This window comes from Peromyscus eremicus, chromosome 13 (genome assembly GCF_949786415.1).
Source record: "Peromyscus eremicus chromosome 13, PerEre_H2_v1, whole genome shotgun sequence".
Lineage (NCBI taxonomy): Eukaryota > Metazoa > Chordata > Mammalia > Rodentia > Cricetidae > Peromyscus > Peromyscus eremicus.
Window position 1 is genome coordinate 49,864,483 of NC_081429.1, and position 11,451 is coordinate 49,875,933.

Below are 11,451 nucleotides of genomic sequence, written 5' to 3' on the forward strand. Positions count from 1 at the left end.
ACCCCTGAGCCACCCTTAGATAGGCTATAATCAAGCTGTGTTTAATTCTTGGCATGAAGCAGTTCCTGAGTGGCCACTTGAATCAGGAGAAAAACACGCCTGCTTTCAGAGGCAGGGCTACCAGTCCTGTGTTCTGCTCAGATGAGTCTCTTCATTGATCTGTCTATTCGGATGCTATGGTATTTGTCTTGTACATCCAGCTTTACAAATGCGAGCCAGACGGGGAATTATGATGGGTTTCCAACGCTTTCAGCATCCAGTCTCCCCGTGTAGGCTGTGATTTCAAGAGCAACACAGTGTCTCCATGGTTACCTGACAAAATTACTGTGGTTTCCAGAGCCTGCTTCTCTGTAACTGAGTGTGAACTCAACAGATTACTACAGGCAGCTTGGGGAGAGGCTTCGCATCTCCAAGCCCTGCAGGGGGAGATGTTGAGCACCCAACCAACACCTAGCAACATTCCAGGACACCGGTGACTCAACTAAAGTTTGCTAACAGAAGGCAAGCCTCATGCACATGAAATAGCACCACAGGTCCTTTTATTCCCCTAAAAGCTCCAGGGAAGGGTTCCTAAAGACATCACATTCAAGTGTGTCATGTGCTTTGACCATGTTCACACGACAGCAACCGTACACTCCAGGCAAATTCTAGAGTTGAGCTCTGTTTCCATCTCCGACACCTCTGCTTTCCTTTGCCTCCTCCAACACAAAAGCACTAGTCGCTTAGCAGGGCCTCTCAGCATTCCCAGAAGTTTCTTTGCACGTTTCTGCCACGAAACAGCTTGCATCTCAGTCCGATTCAATGTCCGCGATGAACCTGATACAGAAGCCCTGTAGGAGATCAGTAGGGCAGCTGGCTTAGGGGCAGGAGCTCTGCATGCTGTGTCAGGAAACCTAGGATTCACATCCTGTCTCTGTCTTTTAACATCTGTGTGTCATTGGGCAAGTTACATAACCTCTAAGACTTGGCTTCCCCTGCTGCAAGGCATGTGTATCAATAATACTACCTCAAGTGTGGTTGTTAGCGCGAAACGGTTTAAGAATTTAGGACAAAGTGTGTGCCTAATACCTCACCAGTGCTCACAAATCAACCTGCGGTGAGATGAACAGCTCTACTGACAGCAAAGTCTTTCTGACGCTAAGCAGGCTGAAATTTGTCTCCAAATAACATCATCCAATGTCTCAGCTCTGCCTTGAAAGCTACCCAGAATAATTAGAAGCCTTCTTCCACACAGTGGCACCTAAATGTTTAAAGAAGCAGTCACTTGCCCCCTTTTAAGTATATCTGGGGCTGGAGAGATGGCTCAGAGATTAAGGGCACCAACTGTTCTTCCAGAGGTCCTGAGTTCAATTCCCAGCACCCACATGGTGGCTCACAACCATCTGTAATGAGATCTGGCGCCCTTTTCTGTGTACATAATAATAGATAAATCTTTAAATATAAAAAAGTATATCTGAAGTGAGCTACTGCTTTTCCTGTTTGACTGTGTCTTGTTCCTCCTCTTACTTGCCATGTGACTTTCAATCCATCGTTATTTCAGGCCGAGCTATCTAGCTGCTCTCCCACCCCCCTTCTCAGGCATGCAAGAATGCTGTAGACAGTAGGAGCTCTAGATCGGGGTCACATGAGAGCTTCTGGAGAGTAAAGAGAGGGTAAAAGGTGTATGTACCGCTTCTGTGTGTCCTGCACTGTGTGTCCCATGAGGTCCTCTTTGCTCTCTTCCACAAGTCTCTTAACACAGAAGATTCAGTGAATGGCTCCCAGGAGAGCCCTACAGGGACAGAAACTAAAGAAGGGAAGAAGAAGTTCAAATCTGTGAAGGGCCACTTGAACTCTGCTTGTCACACTTACTTGGACTGTGACCTGAGTGAGAAGTCATCCTTAGTTACACTAAACAAGTAAGACTTGGGGTTTATTGATGAGCTCATGCATGTATCATGGTGGTCGCCTTGTCTGAGAATATGCCAACTTGTCGGTGGCCACTCTTAGAACGTGATATCTAGAAATGAACAAATTTCCAAATGCATCCTGAGAGAACAAAACTAGATAGTGTGGCTTGAATATGGTTTGAGGGTGTCTCCCGGAGGTCCGTGTGTTAGAAGCTTGTTAGAAGGAACCTTTAGGTGGTAGGGCTGAGGTCATTAGGTCATTGGGGGCATTGGCTTCAGAAGAGAACACAGAATTCTGGGAGGGTTCCAGGTAGTTTCTGGGCATGTAAATTGTTATGAAAGAGCAGCCTCGCCCCTCAGTCACACTCTGGCTACCTGTTAGGCTACAGGATCTGTTTTCCATGTGCTTCTGCCACAATGGGATGCAGCCCAGGGGTCTTCACCACAAGTCAAATAGATAGGGACATCTAATCTTGGCATTTTACCCTCAAAATCTGAGAGCATTTTTTTTGAAAAAAGTATCCCATTCAGATGTTTTGTTATTGCAGTGGAAACAGACTAATACACTGCAAATGCTTTTCTCTTTTTCTTTCCTTCTCCTCGACTACTGCTTTTTTTTAGAAATGCTTTCCAAAGATGCCTTATGCTCAGCAACCATGCGACACGGACTTCCCAACTTGTGTCTGTGAAGTTCACTTCTTCGCACTCAGTTCAAAGCTTCATATATGTTTTCCTTGTCAGCGTTTTCATTGGCGATTCACACACCTACAGAGGATTGTAAATGTCAGTTCACAACTCAATCGATTTTCACACACATGTATAACCAAAAGAAGAGTATGGCTAGCGCCTCAGAAACCCCTTCATCCCCACCCTCCAATTAACCATAGTTTGCCCCAAAATAAACACTACTTTGGTGTTATAGTCTTGATTATCAACTTGACAGGATTTAGACTCACTGTGGAAACACACCTCTGGGTGTGTCTGTGAGGGTATTTCTAGAAAGGTTTAATTGAGAGGGGGAAGACTCACCCTGAAACGGAGGGACATCCCATTTCCTCAGTCCTGGATAGAATGAAAAGGTGAAAACATGCTGGACACCAGAATTCGTCTCTCCCTCCACCTCCTGAGCATTACCAGCTTCCTCTCAGACCAGCTGTCATACTTTCCCCACCAAGACGAACTGTACCCTCAAACTGCCAGGCAAACTAAGCCTTTCTTCTTCTTTTTTTTAGATTTATTTATTTATTTATTATGTATAGTGTTCCGACTGTATGTATGCCTACAGGCCAGAAGAAGGCAATAGATCTCATTATAGATGGTTGTGAGCCATCATGTGGTTGCTGGGAATTGAACTCAGGACCTCTGGAAGAGCAGCCAGTGCTCTTAACCTCTGAGCCATCTCTCCAGGCCTAAGCCTTCCTTCTTTAAGCCACTTTAGTCACAGCAGAGAGAAAAGCAACCACAACATCTGGCTTCTAGCAGCACAAACTAATTTCTAAGGTTCTGGGTTTTATATAAATGGAATCATAGTATGTGCTCCTTTTGCCTAATTATAGCTCTGGGATTCAAGCACATTCCTGTAATAGCTACTGTGAGGTCATTCTCATTGATGAGTGATACTTCATTATGGAATCAGACTTGAATGCTTCATTCTCTTAAAGTTATAAAGGAATTTATTAATTTTAACAGAGTACATCTACCTAATTCTTTTTTCTTCATAATAGCACATGTTAAGACCTTTTCAGCAAATCTTTGTCTACTCCAAATTATGACATTATCCTACTGCAGTAGTTTGAATGTAATTGGCCCCTATAAGCTCACAGGGAGTGGCACTATCAGGAGGTGTGGCTTTGCTGGAGTGGGTGTGGCCTTGTGGGAAGAAGTGTGTCACCGTGCAGGCAGGCTTTGAGGTCTCCTTTGCTCAAGTTATACTACTCAGTGTGACATTCTGGTCACTTCCTGTTGTCTGCAGATCAAGATATAGGATTCTCAGATACCTCCTCAGCACCATGTCTGCCTGCATGCCGCCATGTCCTGCCGTGATGACAATGGAATAAACCTCTGAATTGTAAGCCAGCCCCAATTAAATGCTTTCCTTTGTAAGAGTTGCCTTGATCATGGTGTCTCTTCACAGCAATAGAAATCCTAACTAAGACACCTACTATGTTCTCTATTAAAGACTGCATTTTACTTTTTTATCTTTTACTTCCCCTTTGACAGTTTCCTGTGTGTGTTCATTGATCATATACAGACCCCAGCATTCTCTCCCATTCTCCCCACACACTTGGAAACACATCGCACTCCTAATTCCATGTCCTCTCTGTTTTCTTACTAACCCACTGAGTCTACTTAGTGCTGCCTGCTGGAATATTGGCTTATTGGGGTGATCTTACACATTGACTTCATGAGTACAACAGCTGTGTCATGTCCAGGAGACAGCATGTCCCAGCACCTCTCCCGATCCTCTGGCCTTCCACTGCTTCCGCCCCCTCTTCCGTGATAGCTCCTGAGCCTGGGAGTGTGGAATGTGATAGAGATGTCCCCTTTAGGACTGAACACTCAGCAGGCCCTTATTCTCAGCACTTGGACCAGTTACGCGTCTCTGCATTAGCTTCTACAGTGGGAAGCTTCTCTGGCAAAGGCTGAGAGCAACACTACCACATGAGCAGACACACACATATTTAAAGGCAGTTTGATAACATGACCACTTAGCGAAACAACAGTAGTATGCTCCCCATTAGGGCCTATCATCTCCCAAGCCATGAGCTTTTTTTTTTTTTTTTTTTTTTTAATTTTTGTTTTAAGATAGGTTCTCTTTACTACAGCCCTGGCTGTCCTAGAACTCGCTATGGAGACCAGGCTGGCCTTTGATTCACAGAGATCTTCCTGCCTTTGCCTCCCAAGTTCTAGGGTTAAAGGCATGTACCACTAAACTCAGCCTGCCATGAGCTTTTGACCAACTTACTGTACCAGATGTTAATTCTCTCTGGCAGAGCAGCCCTTAGAGTCAACCAGAAAGTGGTTTGTGATTTACCATAATCTTCATGTTTTATTTTTCAAATTGAGATTGGTGACTCATCTAAGGTTACAGTTGGGAGCACGAGACAAGGACCAAGACACATTTTTGTTTGGTTGTTCTTTGTTTTTCTGTTTGGATATACAGTAAACTCCACACCATTTATTGAGAAGTCTTTCCTTTCTGTATTGGATTGAGTGGTTTCTTTATCATTAATCAGGTAAAATGCATCTGTGGGTTTTGTTTCTATATTACATGCTGATCCTTTGGTCAGCTTGCTTATCCTTTATAACCCTTGGTTGTTTTTATTTCTGTAAGTATTGTAGAGTTATATTGGCACACGCCACAAAATCATCCCAGGTGTCTTGACGAGAATTTTGTTGAATCCATACACCTGGTCCCTTCTTACACTTGTTTAGGTGTTGTTTAATTCTCCCAATAGTGTTTTATACTGTTTAGGACAAAAGCCGTACAAGCATTTCATCACATTTATTCCTAGATATGTAATGGTTTTTATGCTATTACAAATGACATCTTTTATTTTATCCTCTATTTGTTGCTAGTATGTAAACATGACTAATTTCGTACATAGGCCAATTATCTAAAGAGCCTGTCAACTTCACATACCAATATAGTTTGTAGATTCTTCTGGACTTTCTACATATGCAATCATCTTATCTGTGAATAATGTCACACAGCTTCTTCCCTTCCAACCATTATGCCTTTCTCTACTGCATTTTATCTTTCCTTTTTAAGTCAAAAATTCCAGCTAGCTGAGGTAATTTGAAATCATGACTTTCTAACTCAGAATATTATCTTTTCTTCAACAATTTATCAAATTCATAGATGTTAAATATTCATCCTCTGTACTTCAAATCAGTGTCCAGGAGACGTTTTTAAACAAGACTAAAAACAAAGCCATGGAGAATGCCCAGGAGACTGACGTCCAAGCTGACACTCCCCCCATGCAAGAATGCAAATCTTCACTTGAACAACCTAAGTAAATTTCAGCCAGCATTCATTTCTCTACTAGAATATCCCAATATTTTTGTCAGAGTGTTCTTGCACTCCATAGAGGTCAAAGTCCAACAAATATCTATCTCTTTTTAAAATGTGAAAAAAATTTACTGCTTTCTCTAAATGAAATCTATGCTGGAGCCTTAGTGGGGATCACTTCTCCTAAGTTATCATAATACATCATTTAAAAGTCTGTTCTGAAATTAATCTAGGAGCCTATTTTTTATGAATATGAGGTTTTTTGGAAACTGTTTCTGGAATGTCTATGCCAACCACTTATTCATTTTCTTTTGTGTCTTTTTCATATAACAAAGCTGTAGACAATGTTTACGGTAAATAAGAGCACACTGAGTATGGTACCTCAGTGTGAATAAGAGTCAAGGAAGGGACTATCCCCTGAGCCTGAATGAAGCAGAAGTTATTACTAGAATCCAGAGACTGTCACGTGGGGTGGCCCATCCAACGTAGTCAGGGGTTCAGGTATTAGAAAGATGGGAAGACAGAGGAATAAGTACCCCAGCCTCACTCTCTCTCCATTATTCTAAAATCCTGCTGATGCCTCTCATCGGCTGAACCCACTTGGAAAAGGAAGATGGGGGAATGGGAAGGTGTAAGAATTGATATCTTAAAATATGATCCAGTAATATTAGAGCAGATTTTTACCTTCCATCATTGGATGTGGCTTTTTAAACTCTCAGCTCATCAGCAACCCCTTCCCCTCCGGCTCTGCTGTTTCCATTTCTTCCTTACTGCAATCATTTATAAGAATCTCTATTTCATTTTAAGAAAAGCCCAGCTGATGGCATGGCTCAGTGGGTTAAGGTGCTCACTGCCAAAGCCTGATGACCTGAGTTCAACCCCCAGAAGCCACACAGTGGAAGGAGAGAACCCACTTATCCTCTGACCTTCAGACAAGCACTAGGGCACACGTTCCTATACATATACACTTACACAGACATACATTAGATAGATAGATAGATAGATAGATAGATAGATAGATAGATAGATAGATAGATGGATGAGAGATGTATAGATAATAGATGACAGATGAATAGATGACAGAGCAAAAGATAGATAGATAGATAGATAGATAGATAGATAGATAGATAGATAGACAGATAGATAGATAGATAGACAGACAGACAGATGTTTAAAGAGCCCTCTCACTTTGCATTATCTCCCTTTCGGAGACTTTGAAAATCCACCAAAACATTTTGAAAGAAACCAAATATTGTACTCATTAATTCATTATTTAAAGCTTCCTCCCCATATTAGCTTTACTTTTAATGAGAATATTTCTTCATTGATGATCCATTATTCTATTGCTAGGGCCTTTCTCTTTTATTCTTCACATTTGAAAGACTTATGAATCAGTAAATTATGTGTGAAAAAGGAAACATCACATTTTTAGGAGCCTGAAATTTCCAATGAAAGTCCAAAGGTGCCATTTACAAGCAATCTTCAAACTATACTTGACAGCAAATAATGGCATACTAAACATGTCCACATTGAGATCCTGGCTTGTTCATCACTTGTGGAAATAGTCCCACAACTGTCATCTCACCCTGTTTAGTCATTGCCTAGGAGAGCCCAGGAAAAGGTTGACTTCAGTGTGAACCTAGCCCTTGGATCCAGTAAAGTAGCAGTTGGGGCCATCAGTCAATGATGCTCCCTAAAGAGAACTGAGTGACATGTTGTCATGCCTATCAAAGCAGCATTCAGAGTTTTAAATCAGAAAAGCCTTGAGATGAGCTCTAAAAGATGAAGGGAAAATATTTACTTTAGTTCAATGTTTGCTTGCAACTTTTTAAAGGAATCTTCAGCAAGTGGGACTACAAGTGAACACCCTTGACTGGTACATGCATGCTGCCCACCAAGCCTCGGGTAAAGCTAGAGAAAATCTCCCACTTAAGGCTAAACGCCGAATCATTCACTTCAGTATCAAGACCAAGATGGGAAGACCTATTCTTGCCACTTCTACTGAATGAGAAATCAAGATGTCAAAGAAAGTGCATGGTGACTCTTTAAATCAAAGTTAAAATATGTAAAGCTAAAATATCGCCTAAAGACACACACACACACACACACACACACATACACACACACACACACACACACACACACACACACACACACACACAAATAACATCCAGGAAAACACAAACCAGTATTTTTCTCTGGTAAGGAGGAAGACAAATGGAACCAATGAAAGATCAAGACTACTAGTTAAATTCTATTTCTTATATTAGGGCAAGTGTACATTGGCATGCATGGCATTATCTTACTTGGAACTATGTATACATATACAAACTATACATATATTATTTGTGCTACTTCATTGCATATGACACATTTATAAGGAAAAACTTTGAGAGAAAAAGAATAAAACCTTAACCCTTCAGCTTCCTTCTGGAATATTTTCTATGTAGATGCTATTCCTAGAAATGAAATACTGCTTAGAATTTTGAGGATGATTGGTTAAAGATGGTGGCATGGGAAGATAGAAGAAGCATGGGAAGCCAGCCCTAGGTTTCTGTTGTAATTTCTTACTAAAATAGAACTGTTTTATTCTCTCAGCTAAATAAGAATTGTAAGGGAATGGAGTGTAAGTGAAGCTCTGAAGAGTCCATTCCCTTGTAGTCTCCTGTTCGGAACAGCTGACCACAATCATGTCAACATCCTCATCTTGTCCATATCCCCTTCTTGTATTGGACCTGATATAATAAGAGACCAGTCCAAAGCACACTAGAGTGTCTCTAACGCCAATGGAGCTCTGGTTTAAACAATACTTTCAATGTAATGCTTTCGATGCTCTGTGGACCTGTCATCTATTGCTCTTACACCTTACCACCCAGATCTGTGCATGCCCCCTAGATCTGTGCTTCCTGGACTTTTGGTACTTTTGAAAACGCAGGAAGCACAAAGTTCCTATGGAGAAATATGGGATAGAATGGTGCCTGAAAATGTCTCCTACAAAATACTGCTATAAAAAAAAAAATGTTGTGTGTCTATGGAAAAAAAAAAATCTAAGACTTTTCTTGAGGCAGGAAAGAAGTATCACTTCTGGGTGTACTATGACCTGAATCTTTCCTCTATATTATTCATAAGTTTCTCTTTTTATGGTTGTTTATTTATTCACAATATGAAAATCTCTACTTGGACTAAAATTATTTTTCTTGAGTTATCAAGTTCTTATGATCTCTTTCAATCATGCTTCCTCTCTTTCTCCCTCCCTCCTCTTTTTTTCTCATGCATATACACACACATACATACACCTATGTTTAAAAAATTTCAAGCCTTTTATTCTGGTGAAATTTTATTTCCTATGTAAGACCGCTTCTGTTTAGAACTTTTGGTATTGGATGTCTGAAAATCCTTGCCCCTTTCTGCCCGTGGTCTAATTAGCAGCCACAGGCCTGAAGCATCCCTCCTTTCAGAGGTGCGTCTTAGGATGCCTTTCATCCCAATGACAAAATATGGTTTTTGGTGGTTTTTTTTCCTGAATAATTTATGTAAAGATAAAGGTGGAACCATTATAGAATCCAAGTGAATAAGCAAAATAAGCTGTTTTGTTGTTGTTTGTTTCTGCTCTTTTAGGGGCCTGCCACCCAGCTCCTAAATAAATCATACATGGAGGCTTATTATTAATTATGAATGCCCAGCCACAGCTGAGCTTCTTTCTTGCCAGCTTTCCTTAACTTATCCCGTCTACCTTTTGCTTCTGGGCTTTTCCTGTTCTCTTACTTCTGTAAATCGTACTTTTACTCTGTGGCTTGCTGTATAGCTGGGTAGCTGGCCCCTGGAGTCCACCTCTTTCTCTGGCTGCTAGATCTATCCTCCCAGATTTCTCCCTCTATATATTCTCTCTGCCTGCCAGCCCCACCTATCCTTTCTCCTCCCTTGCTATTGGCCAGTTCTTTATTAGACCATCAGGTATTTAAGACAGGCTCAGTAACGCAGCTTCACAGATTGCATTAAACAAATGCAACATAAACAAAAGTAACACACCTTAAAACAATATTCTACTACACTGTTTTCCCAGCATCAACTGCAGATACTGAAATATGTTCTCTTTCCCAAAGCCTAATCTTCCACAGTGTCTTCCCTCTTTAGTCTAAAGGGTGGGAGTTCTCTGGACTTAGATCCCGGCCTGAAAAGAATAGGCAGATCACAACCCAAGTCCTTCCTCCTCTGTCCCCCTCCAAGCAAGGTGCACACATCAACTCAAGTATATAGCGCCACACAAAACCATTTCAAAAGCATGCTCAATACAGGCTTGCCATTTAGAAACAGATGGGGAGGAGTCAAATCTTTTCTCTTCCCTGTGTTGTCATAACAACAAGTTAAACTCTCCATGCCTCGGTAACCACATCTATGAATGGGAACAAACAGTGTCTACCTCCGAGCCCCGCCGTGGAGATGGACAGAGGAAGCCATTTCATAAACTAAAAAGCTCCACACAATTTAAGGTTACTGTTATTTGATTTGCAGCTTCAGTTGGACACAAGTGTTAGTAACCTTGAGTAAGAGGCCAATGTTGGAGCCAAGAGAGTTAGGACCAACGTTCCAAAACGGGTCATAAAACATCAGTTCCATGAGTCTTTTGGGGGGAAGGGTATTTTAGTTACTCTTCTGTTGCCGTGATAGAACACGCTAACCAAAAGCAATTTGGTGGGTTATTTGGCTTACACTTCCAGCTCGCAATCCATCATAGGGGGAAGTGAGGGAAGGAATTTAAGAAGGAATGCCAGGCAAACCTATGAAAGCTGCTTGTTGGCTCCTCTCCGGCTCTCCATCCACAGGTTTACATGTAGCTAGCCTTCTTAGACAACCCCAGACTACACCTAGGGATAGTGCCACCCACCGTGGGCGGGGCCTTCCTGCACCAATTGCTAATCAAGACATCTCCCCCAGAGACACCCCACAGGCCAGTCTGAGCTAGGCAGTTCCTCAGCTGAGGCTTCTGGTCTCTGATGACTCTAGGCTACTTCAAGTTGGCACTTATGCTAAAAATAGCAAGTATCAGCAAACTGGAAAACCGTGGTCTCATGGAGTTAAATCAGCTTCTTATCACCACACTTCTCAGAAATTTCAGTGTGTTAGAATGTGACAATCTGATAGGAATATCACCAATTTTTTCACCCCATCTTTTTTTCTTTTTTCCCCCCAAAATACTGTCTTAACCAATACACCCTGTCTCTTGATCCTTCCTATTTGGTTTCTCTCTTCCTAATTCATGATACTTAATTCTTAAAACATACTCTATAAGTCTGGTTACATTGGATTTCTGTTAACAAACAAAATAACAAATGTTTCAAAAATGTTTTATTGAAGCAAAGGTACACAGCTGGCCTTGCCATATATAATATAGTGTGTGGAAATGGGAAAAGAAACTATAAGAATCCAAGGCAATAGAACTATGAACTATACTGCATCAGCCTGCCCCCTTCCCAAACTAGAGGTTCGATTTGCATAAAATAATTCAACAGTCAACTCCATTTGTGTCTTGAAGTATCTTAACCACAATTC

At 41.4% G+C, this 11,451-nt stretch overlaps 1 long non-coding RNA gene across 1 annotated transcript; it reads right to left on the minus strand.

The window, feature by feature from the left end:
• Positions 1-522: 522 nt before the first annotated feature.
• LOC131923430 (uncharacterized) lies at positions 523-10,479 on the minus strand. The gene is made up of 5 exons (XR_009382615.1): positions 10,322-10,479; positions 4,283-4,401; positions 2,265-2,951; positions 1,670-1,786; positions 523-830 (listed from the first exon to the last, which is right to left on the minus strand). It is a non-coding gene; the product is annotated as an uncharacterized LOC131923430 (long non-coding RNA).
• Between the last annotated feature and the right edge of the window lie 972 nt (positions 10,480-11,451).